Consider the following 15,332-nt stretch of genomic DNA (forward strand, 5'->3'; position numbering starts at 1 on the left):
ATGGGAAAAAAAGCAAGTTTCAGAATGAGGCATAGTTTGGTACATTTATGTACATTTTAACAATGGATTTTAAAAGTTATAACATTTTTATGGGTATACCTATATGTACAGAAGGAAGTTTAAATTTGGAGAAGAAAAAATACATTTCAAATTCATATTAGCCCCAGTTTTCTGGACAGGATGTAGAAAGGAGGGGACTGGGATGGGGAACAAAGAGGACAAGGAGAACCTCCACTTTATCTGTAATATTTTATTTTTTTAAGGAAATATGGAAAAATATTCATAATTTTCCATTTTCAGTGCTGGATATATGTATTCTCTGCAGAGTTTTTGTTGTTGTTGGAAAATAGCTGAAAGCTTGTCTATTTATAGTGAATCTAGTATAATTATCCTCATATAGAAGAATTGTGTGTGTGTGTAGCTGTATATATTTTAGAGACATATTGTATCCAAATATATCAAACACTGAGAATTTGTGCCCCTGATATGTACATTGCCCATGTATTTCCCCCTAAGTAGCATAAATATAAATGACTAAAAATCTACCTTACATAAGTATCATGGCCTCAGGTTTCTTTAAAATGAGATAGGTTGCAAATTTAAAGTATCTTATTGGGAATTAACATCAAAGTGCCCAACATCCCTGACTTGGGTAGTAATTATATTTCTTCATATATAAAAAGAAATTAAGGTACCAAAAAGCCAGGTGAATTCCCGAAGATCATACAGTTTATTACACGCAGTGAGTCTAAGTATGCACCAGTTGTTTATCTTGAGTCAGACAGTGTAGATTTACTGCCTTTTTCTTTGTTTTTGTACAAGTCAAAAATCTAAGTAATCTGGCTAACTGTATTTCTACTTATCCATGGAAATATTTGGCAGACTGCAGTTATATAATTGTGTAGGATACTTTGAAGAGTGGATAAGAAGGAGATTTTCTTAGTTTACCTCATAGCATACCTCTCCAAAGCCGTTCCAGCTGTAAGGAAGAACACCACTCCATTCTTATTTCTGATGTTTTAAGCATCTTTTCTTCATCCTTTCACTGCTGAAAACAGCATCTCTGATTAGTAATCTGTAAGCAAACAGTAACTTGTTAACTTGCCCCGCAGACTGACGCTCAGACATCATCAACGAGAGTAAATGTTATTTGTCTCGGTCCTGTACCTGTGAACCATGCCACTGTGTGCGGCCGCTGCCCGCTGAGCACGCTGAGCAATCCTCATGGACCGAGGGCGGGGACGGTCCTTGGCTGAATCTGTGGCATGTTGGCCAGACATTTTATTCCATTTAGAATGAGAAGGAGATGGGACCACATTGGTTTAGTCTTGACGTCAGTCATTTTCTCAAGCCCTGGTAGAATTTTTGGGTGGTCTGGTAGCTATCCTGTTTTTTTTATTCTTCTTTTTGCCAGTTTACCTATAGGGAGCATGTGTGTGTATGCACACGTGCACACTTGATCTAGGTTAAAATCCCACACTTACCATATGTCTGACCTTAGATAAGTCAGCAGGTTAATGTTGTTAAGGCTTTTAGGTTCCTCATTGATAAAGTGAGGTTAATAATTATATCTAACTTCAGAGCATTGTTAAGATTACATGAGATAATGGATAGCAGCACTAAGCGCTCAACTATAAACGGTAGGCAGTTTGACTACTGCTGTTAGTAATTGACTCCTTCAACAAGTATTTATTAAGCACACACTAGGTGGCAGGCACTTTTTCTAGACCCTGGGGATATATCAAGTGTGTAATAAGATAAACAGAGGCTCCCCATGGGACTAACAAAATGTGGGGGTAGACAATAAACGGTAAACGGGTTATTTTATGTCCAATAATGATGAGTGACATGTGGCAAAAATAATGCAGGATGAGGATTCACAGAGTGAGGAGAGGTGACTGTTTTAGCTTGGGGAGGCTGGGAGGCTTCCTCTGAGGAAATGACATTTGAGCAGAGTCCTGAAGAGAAGCCACCCAGTGAAGACTTGGGGCACAGAGGAACCCACAAGCATGAACGGCGTGAGGCGAGAGTGAGGGATAACAGGAAGTCCGCAAGGCGGGCAGGGATACTGAGGGCCTTGAGGACCACATGAAGAGATGGCATGTTACACATCGAAGACAAGTGGGAGCCAGTGGCGAGTCTGAGCAAGGGGTGACGTGAACAGATTTCTGCTTCCATGGTTTTTTTTAAAATGCCTACATGGGTGGTGAATTTATCATCATTATTTACCTTGCTCTAGTTTAGAAGGGGCCCGTTTTACTTCATTCTTGAATTACAGAGAAATTGAGTCTTTTTCTTCCTGAGTCACAAGCCGCTAATAATACACTACCTTTGTTGATTTAGCGCTTTCCGGCCAATCCAGATGAAGGGTTCGGGTTCGGTTTGGTTTTGTGTTTTCGCAGCTTCAGAATTTCAGAAGAGCCATACAGTCTAGAGAGTAAACAACAAAAAAATTAAGACATCTCCAACCTTAACAAAAAATATAATTACAGGATGACATAAAAAAAATAATAGTTGGGATGGTATCATTTGAAGGCTTACTACAGAAAAGTGCTTATAAAGACATGTACTAAATGCTTCACCTCCAAGCCCTCATTTAACCTTTTTAACGGCCTTCTGAGTTAGGCACTGGTATGTCTGTCTTAGAGAGGAGGGGTTCAGAGTGGTTACGTAAGTTGCCCATGGTGACACAGCTAGCTAGTAAATACCAGAGGTAAGATTCAAACTCAAGCCCATGATTCAGACTCCAAAGCCCATGATCTCAGCTACTTTATTTATTTATTTTTGATCTTAGCTACTTTATAGATTCATGGGCACAGGTGTAGGGAAGCAAGTATTTTGTCCTTTGAAGCAACCCTGTCTCACCTCTTAGTTTTCCCTTTTACTATTCTGAGTGACCAGTGTCTGGTACAACTTTTTCACCAGTCTCAAGCACTCTTCCATATCTTCCTGGTAAAATCTCCATTCCTCTAAAATGCCGCATTCTCTCAAATTATTCCTTTCACCCCCCCCAATGAAATTCTTATTTCTCCATATTAGCTGCCTTTAAGTAGTGTGTGGTTGAGAGTAAAACTCACGCTGAATATAAATGGCAAAAATTAATGTTTCTAATGATTACTGTGTATCATATAGAGTTAGTTCAAAATTAAATATGCTCACTCAGTGTTTTCTTTTTTTTTTTTTTTTAAAGATTTTATTTATTTAATTGACAGAGATAGAGACAGGCAGCGAGAGAGGGAACACAAGCAGGGGGAGTGGGAGAGGAAGAAGCAGGCTCATAGCGGAGGAGCCTGATGTGGGGCTCGATCCCACAACGCCGGGATCACGCCCTGAGCCGAAGGCAGGCGCTTAACCGCTGTGCCACCCAGGCGCCCCTCACTCAGTGTTTTCTTAAAGAAAGTCTTTATTAAAGACCAGGTTCTGTTCTAGGATACAGTGTTGAACAAGATAAACAAGGCACCTCTCTCATGGGGTTCACATGGCATGGAAGACCATAAAACAAACAAAAATGTTGGGTGCTACAGAAATGTTAACTTAGGCACCTAAGACACTGGAAATGGGAAAAGAGTAAAGCAAATCAAAGTGAGAGTACCTTGGGGTAGGATTTAGCATAGATGGAGCAAGGGAGAAGTTATTTTATGAACTGGATACCAGAGAGGTGTTGGTGCCACTCAACCAAGAAAGGGAACCCAGGGAGGGGTAAGAGGATACTGGAGTATGGAACTTAGGGAAATCTTATGAGACAGTGGAGATGCCCATTGGGAAGTTGTATTTGTAAGTCTAGATCTTGGAAGAGGATGAGGCTGGAGATGTCTTTCGGGAAACACTGATGTGTATGTAGGACAGCTAGCTCCATCCCATGATTTGAAGTTTTCGGTAACCATCTTCCTCCCCTAATTCCCTCCCTTCCCTTCAGCTAGTAAATCCATTTTGGGAAATCATCTGCCCCAAACAAGGAACATGGTACTATCAGTGTTATCTCTAGAAGCAGTATCAGAGAGCAGAACTATTGAAAAGAGACAAGTTCAGTGCTTCTAAGATGGGGATGAAAATTATATCCTAAAGTCAGAACATGAAGTTTTGGTAAATATATCCCTAATGTTCTCTTGATGTTATTCACTCATAACTCAAGACCTTCATCCTAGGGTGAGCCTCCATTCACCCTTAGGCATGGTGGCCCCTGCATTTCTGAGGCACTGGAGAAACACACTACTGGAGGGAATATGATGCCCAAAATAGCCTAATGGCTTAGGTGTGATTTCTGTGCCTAGGCTTATTTGATAAGTGCAATGTAAACTAAGAAAGCACACCAAGACCAGCAAACAAACCAATTATTATTTTTTAATACACATGCCTGAGTGTAGGATTATTTTTACATTGCCTTCCCTCAAGAATGCTACTGATAGCTGGAATATACATTATTCCAGAGATGATTCTTGTATCTTTTAAAGGGAACCATTTTATTCTGTTTCCTAATTAGGCTAAATCAGAAGATCACTTTTTCCATTTCTAATTTCTAGATCACCAATAAAAATAAAGGGAAAAATATTATTGTAGGCTTTATAATTTATAGTTTTCATAAATATTTTTATTTTTACAACTACCTTACAAAACAGTTATGTTATATTCATTTTACAGTAGCTTGTTGAGAGCCAGATATCCTCTATTGCTGGAAAGATCATGTTGACTCCCTGGGGGCCTAGGGTAGAGCACCTGAGAACCTGCAGCCAGGGTTCACGGAGCCCTAGGGTGGGTTCCTAATTGTGTCAGAGAGTGTGGGTATTGGGAACAGAGAAGCCTGTTGCTATGGACTGAATTGTGTCCCCCTGAAATCCATGTGTTGGTGCCCTAACCCCCACCCAGTGTGATGGTATTTGGAGATGAGGCCTTTAGGAGGTGACGAAGATTACATGAAATCATGAGGGTGGGGCCTTCATGATAGGATTAGTGCCCTTATAAAAAAGAAACCAGTGATCTTGCTCTGGCTCTTTCTATCAGCCATGGCAAGACACAGAGAAGGTGGCCTTCTGCAAGCCAGGAAGAGGGTCCTCCCCAGAATCTGACAGTGTTGGCACCCTGTTCTCAGATTTCCAGCTTCCAGAACTGTTAGGAAATAAATTTCTGTTGTTTAAGCCACCGGTTTTGTAGTATTTTGTTATGGAAGCCTGAGGTGACTAAGACATGTATCCTAACAGATAGAGCACGGAGAGCCTTAGCTGAGTATAGAGGGCTGGGATTCCCAAAGGTTGTAAGAGTCAGGGGAGACTAGAATAGGAGGGACCTGTGGCTTAACATTGAGTTGACTGTGGGAGTGAGTCAGTCAGTGACAAACTTATTTTTTGCATGTGTACTCATTCCTGGTAGCATGTACGGTGGCTGAATGGGCAGATCCACCATGAAAGCCTAGGAAGGAACAGATTTGCTATGATTTGCCCAAGGTCTACCCTTCTGAGTGGTGGAGTGGAGACACAGTCGGGGTTTCTGGCTTGCAGATCCCATACTCTTTTCAGTATATCAGATAATAACGTTGGCATCCATCAAAGTAGATGAAGACTGGTTTCATTACCACTTCATTACTCTTAATCAAGTTACTATTAATTACTAATACTCTTTCATTTCTACTAAGTTATTAAGTTATTCTTAGTTCTATTAATAAGATTTTGTTAGAAACCTAATATGTTTCCAATACGGGTAGAATATCACAGCAAATTTTTGTGAAACAAGATTTTTAAGGTAGAATGGTGATTAATTTTTGTGTGTTTATGAAAAAGAGCACCTTTTAAATTTCCCTCAGTTTGCCTCAAAGCCTTATGATCAGGGTGGAGGAGCTCTGCTGACTCTGGGAAGGGTGTGGGATTTGACAGAAGACCTCAAGTTGAGTCTTGGTTCTGCGATCTGTCTAGCTTTGTGATCCTGGCAACTTGGCTAACCTTTCAGGGCCTTGATTTCTTCAGCTGTAAAGTAGGACTCATTATAACTCTTGCCCTTTCTGTTTCAGAAGATTATTTGCAGGAATAAATGAGATACTAAGTGGGGAAAGTGCTAAAGAATTGGAGAACGTTATAGAAATATTAGTATGAGGCCTTAGGCATGGTGAGGGGCCTGCAGCAAGCAGAGGTCTCGGGGCAATTGACGTTGATTGATGCTCTTTTTTCCTGAATATCACAGAAAGGGAGACATGAGTGGATTTGAACAAAATCTAATATTCAGTGAGAGTTTCCTATTTTAAAAAAGAATAGAACAAAATTTCTAGTCATAAAAATATATTTAACAAGTTTGGGGCAGGAGTTTACTGTAGTTGTTTTTGCACTATTTTTTCCTTTCTTGAAAAACCCATAACCTAATTTTCTCTTCAGGGAAGGTGTTTAGCATTGTGATTTGGGATTACATTGAATTAAGTCTGAAAGCCAGTAAAAGTTTAAGAAAGAGAGGAAGAGAGGGTGATGACTCAAAACCAGTGTTGCTAGGGCTGCTGACTCCTCACCATGGCTTCTGTGGAGCAACTTCAGGGATCAGGAAATGGAAAAGATCAGGGCTCCTTTCAACCCATCTCAGAGACGTCCCAGGCTCGTCTAGAGACCCACAGTGTTGATGAACACAGCCTGTGCCTGTGGTCGGACCAACCCAAGATGGAGACTCTTAGGCAGCCCCTGTCTTTACTCTCTCCTCACAAACCTGTTAGGGGTGTGTGTGCAGGGTGCCCCTCCCTAGTTTCTGTTCCTTATCCAGCCCAAGCCAGATAGTCAATTTCTGCTTATATGACTTCAAAGTCTGCCGGCTTGGGGCAGAAATCCTGGCTCACCTTGTGTCCTCCCTCAACACTGACACCTGAGCTTTCTCCGGCTACCTTAGCAGAAATGGGCTTTTGGCCCTTTTTTTCTCATAACAAAATTTTGCTTCTCAGTAAACTTTTCTTTCGTGATCCAGGATATAGGACCGCTGTTGACTGGCATTTGCTTTACTGCTTTCCTCTTATGCCAATCCTCCTAATGATTCATCAAAGTTTAAAATGTTAACTGTCTTCTAAAGCCAACTCAAACATATATCCAACTTCCTTGATCCAAGAGCACAGCTGTTACCAGATACGTAACCACGCTGACATTGCCAGGCCCTGTCGCTGCTGGTCCAATCCGGGGGTACTTCTCAGGCCCTTGTCCAGGTCTGACTTCATGCAGGAACACAGCACATTGTTATAATCTATCAAAAGAGCCATGGGGGGCACCTGGGTGGCACAGCGGTTAAGCGTCTGCCTTCGGCTCAGGGCGTGATCCCAGCGTTATGGGATCGAGCCCCGTATCAGGCTCCTCCGCTCTGAGCCTGCTTGTTCCTCTCCCACTCCCCCTGCTTGTGTTCCCTCTCCAGCTGACTGTCTCTATCTCTGTCGAATAAATAAATAAAATCTTAAAAAAAAAAAAAAAAAAAAGCCATCAGGCAAGCAGGCAGGGACCTTGGCCTTGCACTGGTCAACCGATTTTGCGGCCCTGTTCTGCCTCGCTGGACCTCTGTTTCCTTGTCTCTATAAGAGGGTTGGACTTGATGTCGTGGATTCTTTGAGCTCTGACTGGAATGATTTAACTTTCTACTGCGGTGGGTTTTAGTGTGTGAAAAACCACACATCAGACCTCACTGCTCCCTCCCCACCCCCCACTCCTGCAAGGACTCAGACTCCAAATGGCTTTTGCTGATAAGTCAGAAATGTGCACAAAGCCATTCATGCAAATTCATCCAGGCCATGTCATGACAATAGACTTTCTGGTCAGAGATAGGCGATGTAATTTATGATAGCAGTCGCTGGGAATTGCAGAGAGGATTTTCTTTCTGGAAAGCCAGCTGACTTGAATGGAGGTTAGAATCCTAACCTTGGACATTTCTTCATGCACTGGCTCAGAAAGAATTTGTTAAAGACTTGGCTGCCCTTGCTGAAATATTTGCATTTAATTTAATGGTACTTGACACATCTGCACAGTACTGTGCAGTTTTTCTTTATGTGTTTATTTGATCTTTTCAGAACCTCTATAGTATAAGCAAGGCAGTTCTGACCATTCCTGAGAAAAGTCGGCTTCCAGGACGTCTGTGCCGCGGACTCCACCACCTCAGCCGGGGTGCAGCTGGCGCCCCACCGTGCTGCCCGTTGTACAAACGCGCTAATTAGCGCTGTTTGGCAAACCCTTTCACTTTACCTCAAGCACTGGAAAAGTAAATAGCAATCCCCTAGATTACATAAATGAATAAATGTAAGTCAGATTGGATTGTGCGAACTGCTCACAATCCTTTTCTAAGGGCGCAGCCTCGCTCTGACTTAGAAGCCCAGGGAGGCCGCAACTGCTATCACACATTTTATTCCTGATCGGGGGAGGAGAGAGCTCTTGAGTAAAACACTGGCATTCTTTACTAAATTTTGTTGGAACTGTCAGTAACCTTGCAGGTCATCTTTGTGGTCTGAATTGTGTCCCCGCAAAATGCATATGTGGAAGTCCTAACCCCAAGCACCTCAGAATATGACTGCATTTGGAGATAGGCTCTTTAAAGAGGTAGTTAAGTTAGACTGAGGTTGTTGGGATAGACCCCAGTCTAATATGATTGGTGTCCTTATGAGAAAAGGAGACTGGGACACAGACACACAGAGAGAAAAGACCATGTGAGGACACAGGGAGAAGATGGCCATCTACAAGACAAGGAGGGAGGCCTCAGAAGAAACGAATCCAGCTGATACTTTGATCTCAGACTTCCAGGCTCCAGAATCATGAGAAAATCAATTCTGCTATTTAAGTCCCCCAGTCTGAGGTATTTGTTATGGTAGAACTAGCAAACTAATACCATCACGGAGGCCTAGCTTGATCCCAGTTTAGGTTTCCTTCCCGCTAGCCCTTGGCAGATGGTTACTTACTGCTTTCAGTGATATGGAACTTGCTACCTCACAGGGTAGCCAAGATCTTGTGTCACTTAGGACTCTTTCATTTGAGGAGGCAGAAAACTCATTCCAAGTGGCTTAAGCAAAACAGGGAATCATTGTCTGAGAAGTCGAGCAATGGCTGCAGGTGTAGCTTTAACCAGGGCCTAATGATGCGATCAGAACCTGGGTTTCTTCATCTCCCAACTCTGTCTCCTATTGGGTAGGCTTCCTAGGCCTGAGCTGAAGTCTCAGGCAGGTCCAGGATCAAGTCTAGCTGAAAAGAGAGAATGCTGCATTCTCTTAGTTTCTGCTTAGCAGCTAAAGCAATTTCTGTTGTACTGACTGCTCGCAAGTAGTTAACACAGCCCATTCCCTCTTCAGCAGAAAAGGCCTTTATGCATTTGACTGTCCCCTCCTATAGCTTTGCCTCTCCAGGTCTCTCGTGGATTTTCCACAGAGCATCTTATCCCAGACTCCCTACTGTTCTTTCCCCTCCTGATTCTGGCTCCTTTCTTTTTTGTCAGTGATCTCCTAATTGTTACGACTTCCTGCTGTCCTCTGGCCAAAGCCAAGGACAGTGAGACTATTATCTCCTTTTGGTTTGGTCATGATACTCCTTCAGCCTGAATTTTGATGAACTTGTTTAATTCCCTCAAATTTAGCTTAGGGTCAAGTAAAACTCTTGAGGCCTTTTTCAAATTAATGGCTATACCAAATGTCAATGACTCTTGTCTGGAAATGATAGAATTTGTATTTTATGTATACGTCAGGTCATCTCATGGAAAATTTTTAAACAAAAATTTATATGGGGTGTGTGCATGTGTGTGTGTTTGGTCATTTGTATGTTACTCAAATGGAAACTAAAATGAAACAGCATATTGTGCTTTCCAAGTAGTTCAGTTCCATTAACTAAGGTTCTATTTTGTTTTGAACATCCTTATTTTTCTACCTAGAGATATACACAATCTAAAAAAAAGTAGACTGAGTAACTAAAGGAACAACAGAGAGATGTAAATATGGACAGGAACCGGCACAGTGACCCGACTGATGGTTTCCATAATTAGTGCAATCATTGGGAGAGGAAATATTTGAAGGAAACAAAATAAAGAATGACTTAAGACCAACAGAGGCTTAGAGTTCACTTTCACATTTTCTTTTTCTAACAGAAATAATGGAAGTATTGGTAGCTACACAAAACATAGGTAAATGAATAGTCTTTTTTCCTCCATTCACTCTTCTGACATACAATATGGTTCTTACGCTCTGTTCTACAAGGATGGGTCAGTGGCCAGTTACACCTGCCTAGTGATAGAAGCTTAGAAGCTTGGTGTCACTACTGGTGATCCCCTTGGCTGTGCTGTGGTTGGTAAGGGAGTGCCATTGACTCTTTTGAGCTTTGTGGCATGGATGCTCTTAGTCTTCTAGTGAGATAGGCCTGTGGGTACCCAAGAACCCTGTCATCTGCTTGTGCACATGTGTTGAAGGTCCATTGCATGATGCTTCAGGACGCCCCAAATGAACAAACCACAGACAGCTGTTCATTAAACTATTGCTTGTTCATACAAATGACTTAATATGTATCTTCAACCATAGCCTATTAACATTAATCACAAATGGTGCCAAATATGGGCATCCATTTTTTTAATCATCCTAGTTCTAGGTCTTTTTTATAGGTCAGTTCATTCTCTCACATACCCATCTCTTATACACACACATACACACACACACACACACACATAAAATTATAAGCATAATATGTACATAGTTCATATCTTGTTCACCACCATATCCCTGGCACTTAGCACCGTGTATTTAATAAATATTTGTTGAGTGATGTTCTATTTAAAGTGTTCATATTTTCCCTATGGTTGATGAACATTTGTTGAGTGCCTGCTGTATGCCAAGCACCAGGGATCAAACTCAGCCAACATTACATGAAATTGACCTTATCCTGCACAGACCATACATGGCTGGAGGACAGAGAGCTGGGCAGAGCACTGTGCCAAATAGGCTGCAAAGAAAGATGTTTTATAATGGAATCTTGTTTCTATTAGAAGCTTTGATTCAAAGGTTCCCATTGTGTTGACATATACTTTCTGATGAACCAAGCGGGCCTTGAAGCAAATAAGCACTTTTCTTAAGACTCTACAGACTGCCATTTGCTTTGTCTAGAAAGAATACAATAATGGCAATGCTGATTATTTCATGCACTTTTCTTAAATATTTGTATGTTTGTATGGTTTACTTATACCTGATCTCACAATAAGTTCAAAAGATAGAAAGAATATTGAATTCTAACTAGGATGTCACATTGTTTTTAAGCCAAAATAGAGACTCAGATAATGATCCCTTCAGGTTGGAGAACTATTGGCCAAGCACCATACATCATTTACTGTGCATATTTATAGCTACATGAAACATAGTGACTGATCTTTATTCATTCTTTGATAAAGTAAGTATATGCATGGGAAAAAATTCAAGAAGTACTAAAAGATATTCAGTAAAGTCTCTCTCCCACCCTGGGACAGCGTCCCAGTCCTCCTCTCTAGAGGCAATCAGTGTCATGAGGTTTTAGTGTATCTTCTCAGAGGTATTCTGTTCACATGTAAGTGCATACACATATGTGCAACTCTCCTTCTCTGACATAAATATTAGAATGTTATAGTTACTATTCTGTAGTGATCTTTAGCTTGCTTTAGATGGCAGCATGAAGGAGTTAGTGGTTGGCAGATTAATGATAAAACATAACATTCAAAATTTAAATATTATAAAACAAAAATATAAAAGTGCTAAGCTTTTGACGTAGGGTCAGACATTTTTCTTTGAAAACAATTTTGCTGGTTGGGGTTAAACCAAATGTATAATCTATGATTTCTGTCAGTTTTGGTTTCTTTAATGTGGAACACTAACTTATATTTTCAAAACAACCTGAGAGCTGAATTCTTCTGGTTTGTTTTTTTTTAACCCAGATTTTTTATGGTTGCCTTTCCTATGTCTAATCTGACAGTTTTAAATCTTGATTGTTATATAATTATCTTGACCTTTTAAATCTTGATCGTTATATAATTATCAAAAATACATAACTGCACAGCAAAGGAAGCAACCAACAAAACTAAAACAACATACTAAATGGGAGAAGATATTTGTGAATGACATATCCAATAAAGAGTTAGTATCCAAAATATATAAAGATCTTATACAACCCAACACCAAAAAAAAAAAATCACATAATCCAATCAAGAAATGGGCAGAAGACATGATCAGACACTTTTCCAAAGAAGACATACAGATGGCCAACAGACACATGAAAAGATGCTCAACATCACTCATCATCAGAATTATGCAAATCAAAACCACAGTGAGATATCACCTCACACTTGTCAGAATGGCTAAAATCAAAAGTTCAAGAAACAAATGTTGGTAAGGATGTGGAGAAAAAGGAACCCTTGTGTACTGTTGGTGGGAATGCAAACTGGTGCAGCCACTGCAGAAAATAGTATGGAGGTTCCTCAAAGAGTTATAGAACTACCCTACAATCCAGCAAGAGAACAGTGCTTCTTTTTGCCCTCCTATTTTATTAAAGTAAGATTACATTAAATTGTGTTACTGTAGGTTCATTGAGCACTTGAGCAAGGCAGGCTCTTTTTGAGTACAAGGATAAAGACATCTTCTTAGTCTCCCAGGAACTCACGATCTTCTGTGTGCAAGGTGTAGACTGTGACAAATAGTCTAATGGAAACAAATAGTCTAATAGTATAAAAAAAGAACAGGAGGAGATAGGATCAGTTGTTTCTGGAGACATTTGGTGACACTTCTCGGAAGGGATGATCCCTTTCAAAAATGGACTCTTTCAATCACAGATGCCAGTGTCAAGGACAGGTATGTTATCAGCTCTGGCATTGCTACGTAAGCACTTGGTCTGAGCATGAGGTGTGGGAGCTCCTGCCACATGTTCAAGTCACTGACTGTGGCCACATCTCCTTCCCTGTATCTTGTTGCTTTTGCTACCATGGGGGCATGAGAAGAGTATACCGTGATGGTGGCTTGGGTCACTTCCTTAGAGTGGGAATTCTAAGCAATGCTAGCTATGATCCTTTCAAACCAGTGGGCCATGGGAATGGAACACAGAATGGCAGGAAAGGACACGGAGAGAACAAGAAGAGGGAGGGAAGACAGGAGATTCCAGATAGTGATGATAAAAACCTATCTGCTAGACAGGGGCAGAAAAATCCTGGCAGGACATCCACAGTAACATTAATGGAGGTTGGTTGGGAAGAGGGAGATGGATATGAGAAAACATGAGTTTTCTAGATTGACATTTAACTCTTTAAAGGCTTAAACCTTGTATTTTAATGATTTTCCAGAGTTTGGATATATTTTTTCCTACCTTTTTAAAATTAACCATTATAGGAAACTTCATCTTCTTAAGGTCATCAGTATAAATTGGTGGTTATGCTTGAAATAAGCTTCCTTCTTGGGGAGGAGGGCACTGCTTACATTTGAATGCTTACATTAAGCTCCAAAATCTTGACTGTAATTAGCAGCTGATGTCTGCCTGGTCTAGAAAGACATCTGTAACAATATCTGAAGGAGTCTTTTTTACTGACAAGTTTATATAGGCTATAAAAGTATGATCTGCGAATAATGGAACCCAACTTAGGGGTGAGACCATATAATGTTCACCATACAGAAAACCTAAGCTGATTCATGCATGAGGAAGACTATAGACTGTGCTCCAAGTATCTGGTATAAATGACCAATTCTATCTCATTAGGAGCTGCTAAAAACTCCAGCCAGATGTAGCTGAGGAAATTGTCCAAGTCGTTTGTAACCTGTTCAAAATGTTTTCTGAATCTTAGTCTGTTGCTAGTCTGTCTTCATCTCCCACTGGGCCCTTGAGCAACACCTTCCGTGCATTGGAATGTGTGCATCTTTGTGTGTGGGCTTGTAACACAGGGGGCATAGAATTTTCAGTCTCTCTGCAAATACTCCACTTCCGATTGCTAAAAACAGTCTTCATCCGGGGTATTTTGTTTTTATTTAGTGGTTTTTCCTTTTTGAGGAGGTTTTAGGTTTCTCCAGTAGAGGCTTTGCAAATGCTTGCTGCCAATTCATTTAGCTGAGAATGGGATCCCTTTGTGTGGTATTGCTCTTTTGTCTCTCGGATCTGAGCATTGTCTGATAATCCTGCTTGGGTCTTTCTTTGAGGCTCATAGCCTGTGTTGTCTCTGGAATAAAGAATAATTTCCAGACTGGATCTGGACTGGAGAAGTTCAGTCACCTCTTCCTAAATCCTTACACTTTGTTTCTCCTTATATCTTTCAGACAACCTGTGTGTCTGCAAACACTTGAGGTTTACGGTTAACATTGTTCCCGTTGTTTCTCTGTCTGTGATGTTCTTCCCAGTTACTTCTGTCCAGTTAGTTCTAACTCAGGTGCCCTGGCACCCCCAGGGATAGCTAAGGGCCTCTCCTTTGTGCTCCCATAGTGCTCTGTGCATACCTTTTAGTATTTAACTTATTTGCTTATATTTCTGTCTCTCCGCTAGACTGCAAGTTCCTTGAAGGCAAGGAGGAATTCTCTTCATTTTTATTCCCCTTGAGTACAGCATACTATATGATACATAATGGTATCTCAATTACATTTACTGAGCAAAATTCATATTGTGGTTTAGAGAGACTTTCAGGGGGTATTCAGCCACATTATAGATGGGTTAAAATTAGAAAAGTAGGCATCATAACTAATCTACACTTTGTAAGGAATTGCAGAATGGGTCACAGTTATATCTGTATCGTGAATATTGTGTCTAAGATAACCACCAATTTGTCCTGCCAATACAATTCTGGTTACATAAATTAGAATGTCATAAGCACTTTTTCTTCTTTTATATTTTGCTCAAATACAGAATCAAGGTATTTGACAAGGGATTTGGGTTTTCCATGGTGTAGTTGTTTTCTGCTAAATCATTTGCTTCTTACCAATTGTGTTCCTCCTCTTTATAGGTAAGTTCACTTACACCACCAACCTATTCTAAAAATGCCTTTATTTCTTGCCTAATTTTATACTTACTTCCTGTTGTGATATAGGAAAGTGATGATGTTGTCTCCGAACATCTTTATTTTAGTGTTCAATAGATATCTGTATCTCACTGAGAAGCATTTTTCACCCCATTCTTCTGTATTCCCAGACATCTTAGTGCTCACGAATACCCTCAGGCTCTGAACGTGTGCTCTGTAGTCAGTATGAACGATCTGATTGCCCAGAAGATGATCAGGAAAACAGTTTAAATTTCTTTTTATCAGCAAATCCTTAATTTCAGGAAGAGTACATGAATTCATCTGCTAGGGCTGCAATAACAAAGCACCACAGACTGGATGGCTTAAAAAACCAGAAATTTATTTCCTTACAGTTCCGAAGCTAAAAGTCCAAGATCAAGATG

General features: G+C 40.6%; 1 protein-coding gene across 3 annotated transcripts in view; it reads left to right on the top strand.

Annotated features, from left to right (window-relative positions):
- Positions 1–15,332, top strand: part of MFSD6 (major facilitator superfamily domain containing 6) — a 73,155-nt gene that overhangs the window by 30,535 nt on the left and 27,288 nt on the right. The gene's annotated exons all lie outside the window — the stretch shown is intronic.

Source organism: Ursus arctos, unplaced genomic scaffold (assembly GCF_023065955.2).
Source record: "Ursus arctos isolate Adak ecotype North America unplaced genomic scaffold, UrsArc2.0 scaffold_1, whole genome shotgun sequence".
NCBI lineage: Eukaryota > Metazoa > Chordata > Mammalia > Carnivora > Ursidae > Ursus > Ursus arctos.